The 12,878-nt window shown below is 35.8% G+C and overlaps 1 pseudogene; it reads right to left on the minus strand.

The window, feature by feature from the left end:
* Positions 1 to 1,595: 1,595 nt before the first annotated feature.
* LOC120229453 overlaps positions 1,596 to 12,878 on the minus strand; it is a 42,543-nt pseudogene continuing 31,260 nt past the window's right edge.

Genomic DNA, 12,878 nt, shown 5'->3' on the forward strand with positions numbered 1-12,878 from the left:
AGGTTCCAGGTATTAAGATGTGCACATCTTTAAGGGATTTATTATCCCACCTACCTCAAGATACACGGGAAACACATCATAAAGTATTTGCTGTGCATGTACATCTGATAAACAGATTTGCTGGATATAGAATTCTATGTTTAAAATGATTCCATTCAAGGGTGCCTAGGTGGCTCAGTCTAAGCATCTGACTTCAGCTTAGGTCATGATCTCACTGCTTGTGGGTTCGAGCCCCTTGGTGGGCTCTGTGCTGACAGTTCAGAGCCTGGGGCCTGCTTCACATTCTGTCTTTCTCTCCCACTGTCCCTCCTCTGCTCACACATTTTCTCTCTCTCTCTTACTGTGTCTCTCAAATGTAAATAAATATAAAAAAATTTTAAAAATGATTTCATTCATAATTTATAAAACATTACTTCATTCTCTTATAGCTTGCAAATTTATCTTCAATTCAAATGAGATTCTGAGTTTCAGAAAGCCTTAAGGAACTTATTATTACTGGAATTACAAAATCCTATAGTCACATGTCTTAGTTTTATTTTATTTACTGTTCTAGGCACTTGAGCAGAGTTTTTTCACTTTAGACACACATATCCTTCAGTTCCATTTTTTTCTAATTACTTGATATTATTGTGTTCCTTTTGATCATTTTTCCTATTTTCTTTATCTGGACCTCTTGTGGTTTGGATATTGAACTTCTATAGTTTGGGCACACGTGAGCACACAAAAGGAGAAACAAAAAAGAATTATGTTTAGTTAATAATATGAAATTTAAATTAAATATATTTATTAATATATACATTATGGATATATAATTTCTATGCTGCCCCTTTGTTCACTCTTTTATTTTATTTTCTGGAACATTATTTTTTTCAGTTTTATCATCCAACATTCTCATTGAATTTGTAAACAAAAATACTGGGAAAATTTTTAATGTTTAAAAACTAAACTCTCTTATTCATGCCTTTTTGTGTCTATTTTCTGTATATTTTCTTTTTAAAGAATGGTTATTTGAAGTTTCCTTCTGCTTCCTGGATAGCCTCTGCTTCCTCTTAATTTCTTTTATTTTTGAGTGGTTTTTGGGTACTTTCTTTCATACTTTTCCCAGTACTTAGTGATACCAAAATATCTATCACATATAAGAAAAGACACAAAAAGTTCTGGAAATTTCACATGTAGTGGTCAGACTTATTGATAATTGTGTTAGGAAGCAAGTGGGGAAATACTATTTAGGGATTATTGATTGTAAATGGCTCTGCAGCTGAACTAAATCCATAGTCACTAATATCTACTGGATTCATAACCAACCCATGAAGACTAGAGGTCACATCTCTCTTACTCTATTTCATTACTATATTGCAGAACCTCCTTACATTAATCAGAGTATAGGCACACCTTGGAGATTTTGCTGGTTTGGTTCTGGATCACCACAATAAAGCAAATACTGCAATAAAACAAGTCAAAATAGTGTTTGGGTTCCCAATGCATGTAAAAGTTATGTTTATGCTATACCGTAGTCTATTAGGTGTGCTATAGTACCATGTCTTTAAAAGCAATGTATGTATCTTAATTAAAAAATACTTTATTGCTAAAAAATATCAACCGCCATCTGAACTTTCAGCGAGTCATAATCTTTTTGCTGGTGGAGGACCTTGCCTCCATGTTGACAGCTGCTGACTGACAAGGGAGGTGGCTGCTGAAGGCAGGGTGGCTGTGGCAATTTCTTAAAATAAGACAACAGTGAAATTTGCTGCGTCAATTGATTCTTCCTTTCATGGACAATTTCTCTGTAACATGGGATGCTGTTTGACAGCATTTTACTCACAGTAAAACTTCTTTCACAACTGGAGTCAATCCTCTCAAACCCTGTTGCTGCTTTATCAAATAGGTTGATGTCATATTCTAAATCCTCTGTTGTCACTTCAGCAATTTTCACAGCGTCTGCACCAGGAGTAGATTCCACCTCAAGAAACCACTTTGTTTACTCATCTGTAAGGAGCAATTTCTCGTCTATGGAAGTTTGATCATGAGATTGCAGCCATTCAGTCCCGTCTTCAGGCTCCACTTCTAATTCTCCTTCCCTTGCTGTTTCTACCACATCTTCAGTTATGTCCTCCACTGAAGTCTCGAATCCCCTAAATCGTCTCTGAGGGTTAGAATCAACCTCTTCCAGACTTCTGTTCGTGTTGATATTTTGACATCTTCCCGTGAATCATGAAGTTCTTAGTTTCCTCTGGAACGATGAGTCCTCTCTGGAAGGTTTTCAATTTACTTTTCCCAGATGTATCAGAGGAACCACTACCTAGGGCAGCTATAGCCTTCCAAAATGTACTCCCTAAACAAAAAGACTTGAAAGTTGAAATGACTTCCTGATCCATGGGCTGCAGAATGGATATTGATGTTGTGTTAGCAGACATGAAAATAACATTAATCTTACCGTCTATCTCCACTAGAGTTCTTGGGTGATGAGGTGCATTATCAATGAGCAGTAATTTTGAAAGAATTTTTTTTTTCTGAGCAGGACATCTCCAGTGTGGGCTTAAAATACTCAGTAAACCATATTGTAAGCAGATGTGCTATCATCCAGGCTTTGTTGTTCCATTTAGAAAGCACAAGCCGAATAAAGTTGGCATAATTCTTAATTATGCTCATAATTTTAGGATTTTCAGAATGGTAAATGAGCATTGGCTTCAACTTAAATTCACCAGCTGTATTAGACCCTAAGAGGAGAATCACCCTGTCCTTTGAAGCTTTGAGCCAAGCACTGACTTCTCCCTTTATAACTCTGAGAGTCCTAGATGGCACCTTCTATCAATACAAGGCTGTTTCATCTACATTGCAAATCTGTTGTTTAGTGTAAGCCATCTTCATTAATTATCTTAGCTAGTTTTCTGGATAACCTGCTGCGCCTTCTATATCAGTACTCGCTGCTTCACCTTGAACTTTTATGGTATGAAGATGGCTTCTTTCTTTAAACCTCTTGAACCAAGCTCTGTTAGTTTAAACTTTTCTCCCTCACCTCTCTCAGAAAGCCTTCTTAGAAAGAAGAGAGCTAGGGTCGTCTTCCTCCAGATTAGGCTGCTGCTTAGGGAACATTGTGGCTGGTTCGATCTTCTGTCTAGGCTACTAAAACTTTTTCCATATCACCAATATGACTAGTTTGCTTTCTTATCATTCATGTTCACTGGATTAGCACTTTTAATTTCTTCCAAGAATTTTTCCCTTTTGCATTCACGACTTGGTGAACTGTCTGTCAAGAGGCCTAGCTTTCAGCCTATCTTGGCTTTCAACATGCCTTCTTCACTAAGCTTAATCATTTCTAGCTTTTGATTAAAGTGAGAGACGTGTGACCCTTTCATTTGAACACTTGGAGACTATAGTAGGGTTATCAACTAGCCTAAATTCAATACTGCTTTTTCTCCAGGAATATGGAGTCTCCAGGAGAGAAAGAGAGACAGGTGAATGGCCGGTTGGTGCAGCATTCAGAACAAACACATTTACCTATTAAGTTTGCCATCTTACATGGGTGTGGTTCATGGCACCCCAAAACAATTACAATAGTAATGTCAAAGAGTGCTGATCATAGATCAGCACAACAAATGGTAATAGTAATAAAAAGTTTGAAATATTGTGACAATTACGAAAACGTAATTTAAAGAGGCATGTAGAAATGTACAGAGACACAAAGTGAACAAATACTGTTGGAAAAATGGTGCCAGTAGACTTACTCTATGCAAGGTTGACACAAACCTCAACCTGTAAAAAACACATTATCTACAAAATGCAATAAAGTGCAATGCAATAAAATGAGGTATGCATGTATTTCTAACAAATATTTTTAAAATAATGTTTTGTATCTTTGATATAAGAAATGAGAAAATAGCTCAAGAACTAGCAATGGTATGGATTCCTTAGACCTCCCTTCCTTCTACCTTCATGACTTAGGAGATATCTAAGCCTTTGGGTATTTAGAAAGAGAAATTGTCTAAAGAATAAAAATATCAATAAGCAGAATGAACTTTTTACCTTGTCTTTTGTGAAATTCACAATAAAATATTCTGCTTTTTAAAAAATGTTCTTAAGTTTATTTATTTATTTTGAGAGAGGTGGGGAGCAGAGAGAGAGAGAGCCCCAATTGGGTTCTGCACTATCAGTGCCTCAGATAATGGGGCTCGAACTTACAAACTGCCAAGATCATGACACGAGCCAAAACCAAGAGTCGGATACTTAGCTGACTGAGCTAACCAGGCACCCCAAAATATCCTGCTTTTTCTTTTCTTATAAAACAGAAAATTCTTTTAACTACATCTCAAAACTTATGATGAAGATTTTATCTTTTTTTTTTTTTTTTTCTTTTTGGATTTGACCATTTTATTCTAATAGGCTCACTCAAGATTGTGGTAACTAATAGAAAATACCTAAATTTCGGGGCACCTGGGTGACTCAGTCAGTTGAGCGTCTGATTTCTGCTCAGGTTATGATCTCACAGTTCATGGGTTTGAGCTCCGCATTGGGCTGTGTGCTGACAGCCAGCTCAGAGCCTGGAGCCTGTTTCAGATTCTGCGTCTCCCTCTCTCTCTGACCCTCCCTTGTTCACACTTTCTCTCTCTCATAAATAAATAAAACATTTAAAAAAAAGAAAAGAAAATACCTAAATTTTATTGAGGACAAACCAAAAAAATAAATTCCTCCTCTGCTTTGTCTTGGTCTGTTTGTTTGTAGGTATCATTCAAACTCAACCGCACCTGGCCCAATAAATTTTGAGAAGCTGACATGTATAGAAGTCCCTGTCTTTCTTACACTGAGAACTGTTAAATCAGCAAGTTGTTTGTAGTCATATTATGATGCCTTGAATACAATCACATAAATGTGGAAACTGGAAAGAAAAAAAAAGATTGTTGTGTGAATGTTGGGCTGTGAAGCCTTTATGAAAAAGATTTTCCTTAAAAGCACATCGTATCTGTTTTGGAAAGAGAGGAAGAAAGATCGTTCTAACTCAATAAACCACAATGCAGGTGGTTTATTAAAAATTCCTGTGGCGGACAAGTGGGTTTTAAAGTATGATAGGCTATGTAGCTCCAGTTCTCATGAACCTTCATTCCAATCTTTAAAGGCAACAGGAACCATTATACACTTTTTACTTATAATGATAGAAACTTTATGGGTGGGTAAGTAATTTTTTAAAACTTAACCGGATGGCAGAAGTCCAAAGAACTCTTCTTGCATTTTGTTTTGTTTTGTTTTAAGTGGTAGCTTGAAGCAGGGAGACCACACTGAAGGACATTTTATTAATTAGGCTTCTGTGGTGACAAAACCCTAAACTTTGAGTGGCACTGAGTATGAAGAGGAAATGACTAATCTGAGATATTTTTGAGGAAAGTGTCAATACCCACTCCATGATTAAATATATTAAAGAAGGGATGATGAAGTTGTTAAGTCTAGGGACCTTTAAATAATTTGTGTGGTAAGAAATATTTTCAGTATAAGCCCTGTTTCCTGCTTAAAATTTAAAAATTTTATTCACTCTGTATTTAGAGTGCTATCTTTTTATTTTCTTTATTTTTATAACCTAGCTTCTGGCTCCTTCCAGAAAAGCATTCCATTTCCAAAAAAAAGCTTTTTAATTAATTACTTCATACTTTGTATGCCCATATGAATGAAATGCCTATGTAGATTCTATTATTTTCTGGAATTTAAAATTCATCACGTGGCTGTAATCTAAATATTATAGCATAGTCTCATTATGCTATGAATATTCCCCAAACTGAAGAAATATATGCCTTATTATAGAAGTTTTTTAGTTGATAATTTTTAAATATCTATATTTTTCCCATCAATATTCAACATGGGTAAAATGAATAAATAATATAAAGATTCTTTTATTGACCAAACTCTACTCAGGCTCTCTTGAGGTTTTTTACAAACAGGTCTTGACTTCTGTACCTTGGTGTTTATCTCTGCATTGTTCAATTTTAGCAAGAGTTCTGCTAAGTCAGTTTAATGAGAATCGCCAGCCTCCCTATTTGATCACCCTTGATACCTAAACAGACTCCTCATCCTTCCCCATCTTCCCCCTGTCATGTCTGATCACCCAAGCCTGATTTCAACAAGCATCTTGTTACATGGATTTAGCCAGAAGCTCTTCTTAGCCTGATGTTTCCTCTCACTAATTTTCCATCCACTGACCCTCTACCCTGCTCCTTGGCTATCAGGTCCCACTTGCCCATGCTATATTGGAAGTTGAACTTAATCTCTCCCCCACTGCAAGACCCCATTGCCTTTACCTACAGCAATATTCCCTCACCTTAAATAAAGCCCACCTTGTCCTCTTCAACAAGTATCAGGACTAATATTTTCCTTAACAAGCTAATTTCATTAGCCCCATGTAATCATTACTTGTGGGATCAACACCTAAATGTCAACAAAGACTGTAGATTAGTGTATGGTTACCCCCACAATCACCCCACAGCAATGATGCACATGACCAGAACACCTACTGGTGCGTGACACTGCACTAGGCCCTAAGGGTACAGGCAGATGTAAGATCTTTCAATGGAAAGTAAAAGATTATAACTGACTGTAAGGAAAAGTCTATTCACCCAGCGGTAAATAGCTATTTATAGCTGCTTCAGGTCAATATTTCATTCCATGACTTTTATGTATGTAAAATGGCCTTCATAAGTCGACAAGCAAAACCAATATTTCATTCCCAATCTTTTATGTATTTATTTATTTTATAATTTTTCTTTAATATAATATATTGTCAAATTGGCTAACATACAGTATATATAGTGTGCTCTTGGTTTCGGCGTAGATTCCTGTGGATCATCGCGTACATACAACACCCAGTGCTCATCCCAACAAGTGCCCTCCTCAATGCACATCACCCATTTTCCTTCTCCCCCTATTCCCCCATCAACCCTCAGTTTGTTCTCTGTATTTAAGAGTCTCTTATGGTTTGCCTCCCTCTCTGTTTGTAACTATTTTTCCCCTTCCCTTCTCCCACAGTCTTCTATTAAGTTTTTCAAGTTCCACATATGAGTGAAAACATATTGTATCTGTCTTTCTCTGACTGACTTATTTCACTGTGCATAATACCCTCCAGTTCCATCCACATTGCTGCAAATGGCGGGATTTCATTCTTTCTCGTTGCCAAGTAGTGTTGCATTGTATGTATAAACCACAGCTTCTTTACCCGTTTATCAGTTGATGGATGTTTAAAACCAAGCTTTAACTAAAATGGCCTTCATAAGTCTACAAGCGAAACCATACATATCTTAATTCGTCAACGTTGTCAGGACAGAGGAATGTGTGAGCAAATAAAATAAATGAGGAAATGGAGCAACATTGCCAACAGACTACTTTCATGCATTTGAATTTGTCTTATTTTTACACAATTTACTAGGTAATGAGAATGCATACTGCCTCAAAAATTCACCATGAAAAGTAAATAATGTTTTTTATTAGAATTTGCTATAGAACAATAGGACATTTATCTAAATCGTATTCCATCCGACACATTTAAACTCAGTTGGCTTTAAAATTTTTTGTGGATCCTGCTGGTTCTTCACCTTTCCCTCTCATGTTTCTTTTTATCTTTTGAGATGCACATTTTTTCCAAAGTTACTTCCAAAGGAACAAAGCAGTGCTGTGGCTGTGTACAATACTCTTCCCGTCAGACAACCTCAATTACTTTGGTAACGTGGCAATTTACATTCACTGCCTTTAGGTAGCAGTCAGATTCCGCAAAACCATCTTCCCCAGCAGGCTTACTGCTTTTTCATTCCTATGAAGTCTTGTGCTGAGACAAGTTCAGATCCAGGCCCTCCACCCAGTCACAACCTCTGAACTCAGTAAGGCCTTGCTGTGACATTTACATCCACTGCAAGACAGTGTGATGGTGGACATTACCCAATTTCCACAGGATTCAGAACAGAAATGTTTAGAGGATTTGGCCTTTTAAGTCTCTGTGAGAATCATCCAATTAAAAACAAAAAGAGACAATAGCTTCTAAACAAAAGTTTTAATTCATACTAATGAAAAGCATAGCAATCTATCTTGTGAAATCTGGTTCACCAAAGAAAGGCAATTTGTTAAGCCTTGTATAAGTAGCTTGTAGGTAGGTATTCTCATAAGTGCTTGTTTTTCTCACTAGTTTCATTTTTAAGCAGGAAAACAAAGAGCTTACTTTAACTGAGGCTACTAAATACTCGTAACAAATGATGAGCGGGCAGTATGGTAGAAAGGAAGACCATTCAACTGAGATGCTCATGATCCTTGAGAAAAGTGAGTCACTTAGTGCAGAATAAGTTTTGTTTAGTGGATAATCATGTTTTGGAGTCAGATCCCTGGGATCAAATTTATCTTTTAATAGAAGGGAAAGCTTAGGAACTTATTTTTATCTCTCTCTGAGCCTCACTTTCCACATGTACAAAATGGAAATAGAGGAGCTCCTTCACAGGGTTGTTGTGAGAAATAACTAGATTATTTTGTACAATATATTTAGCATAATGCTTTGTGCATATTTTGTTCTTAATGTTAGTTGTTAATGTTTTTCATTTATTTAACAAATGTCTCTTGTGCTGGTTCCAGGTCCTAATCTTTTTTTGAGTTTTTCAAGCTGAGCAATTTCTGCACTCAAGAACCATGCAATTTAATATAAGAGATAAGCTAATAGTTAAGTAATTTAAGCTAGCAGGGCCCATTGTTGTGAACCCAGGAAGTTATATTTTTTTCTGTAATCTGGCTCTTTTGATCAGGAATATACATGAAGCATTTTCAACTTAATAAGAAAACAAAAAATAAAGCAAAGAAAAAAGGAAAAAAAAGATTTGAAGAGACACTTCACCAGAGAATATATATGGAAAAGCATAGGAAGAGATACTCAACCTCATTAGTTACCAGGAAAATCCAAATTAAAACCACAATGAGATACTATTACCTATCCAATAAAATGGCTGATTCTAAGAAGACTGACCAAATTAAGTCTTGGGGAAGATATGAAACAATAGATACAATCACTTGGGAAAACATATAAAGCAAATGTCCATCAATAAGAAAATGATAAACAGATTGTTGAATATCCATATAATGTAAGTCTCCTCAGTAATAAAAAGGAATAAATTATCTATAAATGTAACAACACAGATGCATCTCAGCTGTAACAAGTGAAAGGAGCTACAGCAAAAAAAAAAAAAAAAGGCTATTCCCTGTATGAATACATTTATGTATATTTCTAGGATATGAAAGATAATATATAGTGAAGGAAAGCACATTAGTCTTTGCCTGAGCATGGGGAGGGTGAGAAGGTGGGGGAGGGGAGGGCAGAACAGCGGGTGGGGGTGGGGAGGGAAGAAGAGATTTATAAAGGGCATGTGAAAACTTTTCAGCTGATGGATTTGTTCATTATCTTGATTATGATGATAGTTTCATGAGTGTTTTATTGTCCAAATTAACAAATTGCATATTTTAAATATGCACAATATATTATATACACATGTATGTATATATATGTAGGCAGTATATTGTATATGTGTAGTAAAATTATATCAATTTTACCTAATAAAACTGAAAAATTACTTTAAAAAGAAAAAAGCCTTTGAAAAATTGAGTATTTTAGCATTTTTACATTTTCAAGTTAAGAAAGCACTCTAATTCAATTTACATTAAAACATCTGTAAACAATCTTGTATGTTTTTGGGTGAAATATAAATAGTAGTTATGTTATTAATTATACATCAATATTATTTCAGGGTAATAATTATCTCTAACCCTAAATTACTTATAATCTTTATTACTTAAACCTCTGTACTTTGCTTCTTTAGTCATTTACACATAAAAGAGCAGAGTATTTTAAATTAAAATAGATCAAATAAAAATTATCATGGAAATGCAAATCAAAATCACCATGAGATATCATCTCACACCTGTCAGAATGAACTAAAATCAAAAACACAGGAAATAACAAGTGCTGGCAAGGATGTGGAGAAAAGGGAACCCTTGTGCACTGTTTTTGGGATTGCAAATTGGTGCAGCCACTGTGGAAAACAGTATGGAGTTTACTTAAAATATTATAAATAGAATTACCATGTGATCCAGTAATTCCACTACTGGGTATTTACTCAAAGAAAATGAAAACCCTAATTCAAAAAGATATATACACTGCTATGTTTCTTGCAGTTTTATTTACTATAGCCAAATAATGGAAGCAACCCAAATATCCATGGATAGATGAATGGATAAAAAAGATATGGTATACACACAAACACACACACACAGAAATATTATTTGACCATAAAAAAGGAAGAATGAAATCTTGCTATTTGCAACAACATGGATGGACCTAGAGGATAAATGAAATAAGTCAGTCAGAGAAAGACAAATATGATTGTACTCATATAATAAAATTAAAGAAACAAAACAAACAAACAAACAAAGGGACTCTTAAATACAGAGAACACACAGGTAGTTTCCAGAGAGAAAGTGGGTAGTGGAAAGGTGAAATAGATAAAGGGAATCAAGAGTATACTTATCTTGAGCACTGAGTAATGTATTTTTGAATTATTGTATTGTACACCTAAAACTAATATAATACTGTATGTGAATTATACTTCAATACAAAAATAACTGATCCAGATAGCTAATTGATTGGATAAAGGCAAAATATGTTTTCTTAATATGCCATTTATTGATGAGGTTATCCATTAGATTTTATAGGCAAAATCTTCTTTTGTCTTTTTTATTTAAAAAAAAATTTTTATAGTTTATTTATTTTTGAGACAGAGAGAGACAGAGCATGAGCAAGGGAGGGGCAGGAGAGAGGGAGACACAGAATCTGAAGCAGGCTCCAGGCTCTGAGCTGTCAGCCCAAAGCCCGACGCGGGGCTCCAACCCACGAACCGAGACAACATGACCCCAGCCAAAGCCCGACGCTCAACTGACTGAGCCACCGAGGAGCCTTGTTCTTTTGTCTTTTTTAAAACAAAGTAAAACAACTTACTTAATTTTATGAATATTGACGAATAGACAAATAAAGCATGGTCCATCTCCTTACCATTTTTTATTAAAAACTTTTGTAGCAAACACATAGTACTCAGCTTGGTGCAATAAACAGGGCCCTGAAATGGAGGATCGTATGTTCCAGATCCTTAACTGAATAACTGTCACATATCCATATAATAGAATACTGCTCAGCCATTAAAACGACTGATATATACAATCACATGGATAAACTTCAAAAACATTATGTTAAGTGAGGAAACCAGTCTCAATGGAATAAATACAGTATGATGCCATTTTTATGATATTCCAAAAAAGGCATAAATATGATTACATACATTAAAATTCCTTTTATATAGCATTCTGAAAAAAGGCAAACTATTGGGTCAGAAACAGATCAGTGGTTACTAGAATTTTGGGAGGGGGAGGACCGGACTACAAAGGGACAGCAAGATGGAAATCTTTGGGGTGTTGGAATTGTTCCGTATTTTGTTCATGTGAACAGAAAGCTTTCTTTCAAAGCTCTTGTGTTTTCAATCAAGGAGTTTGAAAAAATGCTGACCTTTTTATTACTCAACTTAGAACCATTTTTCAAGTCAATAAACTGCCTCAGAAAACTGTACTTAGTCAACAAAGAACTTGATTTCATATTGGTAGCATAAGAATTTTAGTGATCTATTATGAAGGGTTCCCATTTGAATTCCTCTACAACTTTTCCTAGTGATCACTAAATCTACTGTGACCTTGTATCAACATGTTCAGACTCTGACTTTTGTGGATCATACAAAAGTTGCTCTCTATCAACCTGTCAATGTATTTGGCTTTTAGAGCTATTACTCCAATATTATCGGAAAGTGCTGTGCTTATAAAAGGTTATCTGTGGGGAAAAAGTTGTTCCCCTAAGGCCTTAGCACCTTATAATAAAGTAGCTACCAAAAGGGTAGAGTAAAAAAGAAAGGCAATAGTTGATAAATAGCAAAATGTGAAATGCAAAACTTTTTTAAAGAGTATAAACACATATATACATAATATGAGTGAATATTCTTTTCTTTTAGATTCTCTTTATCCTTTTTTTAACAAGGTATTTAACCCCTGTCATTATTTTCCTATGTAGGTTTGCACTGGAATAAAATGTTCTTGCAAAACTACCTTATTACTTCTTGCAGAGAGTTTTTGGTCTTAGCTTACATAGTTGCCATTTCCCACAGTAAATTCTTTTCCTCATATTTTTGTCTTCCTGGCATCTGATCCTCTTTCCTATGCTGTGTGAATTCTCAATGCTTGGTCTTGGTGGTAGGTGGAACTTGCTTCCCATTTTAGAAAGCTAAGTGGCTAGATGCTCATTATCCTGGATTTTTATAGCATGGGCATGTGCAGTTGACCTTGGCTCAAGTAATCAAATGGTGGCAACAGAAGATGTAGCAGTCCATTTCCAAGAGCGGCTCCGGCAGCAGTCCAGCGGCATCGTCTAGTGTCCAGTGCTAGTCTCTGGGGCCATGGCATCTGTAATACATGCTGCAGCCCTAGTGACCAGAGGCAGCGGCCGTGGTGCTCTGGGATGGGGTTCTGGCAGGAACTCTTGCCGCTGCCTAACTTCCTCTGCTTCTGCACATTTTTCAAGCCCATTCCTCCAGGCTTACCAGGAATTCTGTAGAAAATCCGAAATACTTTCAATGAGTCCTTTTTCTGCTTAAATGAATTAGAATTGGTTTCTCTTGTTTACAACTAAGATCACTTTATAACAGATTTGTGAAAAGTATTGGTGATAAAACTAAGTAAGTGCGGCCTCTCTTCACTTTGCTCGGCAGATATTTTGGTACTTGGTAACCCTCAGGAAGGGTTTTTCTGTCTCTCTGTTGAAATTTACTCCTCCATATAAGCCC

This window comes from Hyaena hyaena, unplaced genomic scaffold, assembly GCF_003009895.1.
Source record: "Hyaena hyaena isolate Hyena2069 unplaced genomic scaffold, ASM300989v1 scaffold_32, whole genome shotgun sequence".
NCBI classification, from domain to species: Eukaryota; Metazoa; Chordata; class Mammalia; order Carnivora; family Hyaenidae; genus Hyaena; species Hyaena hyaena.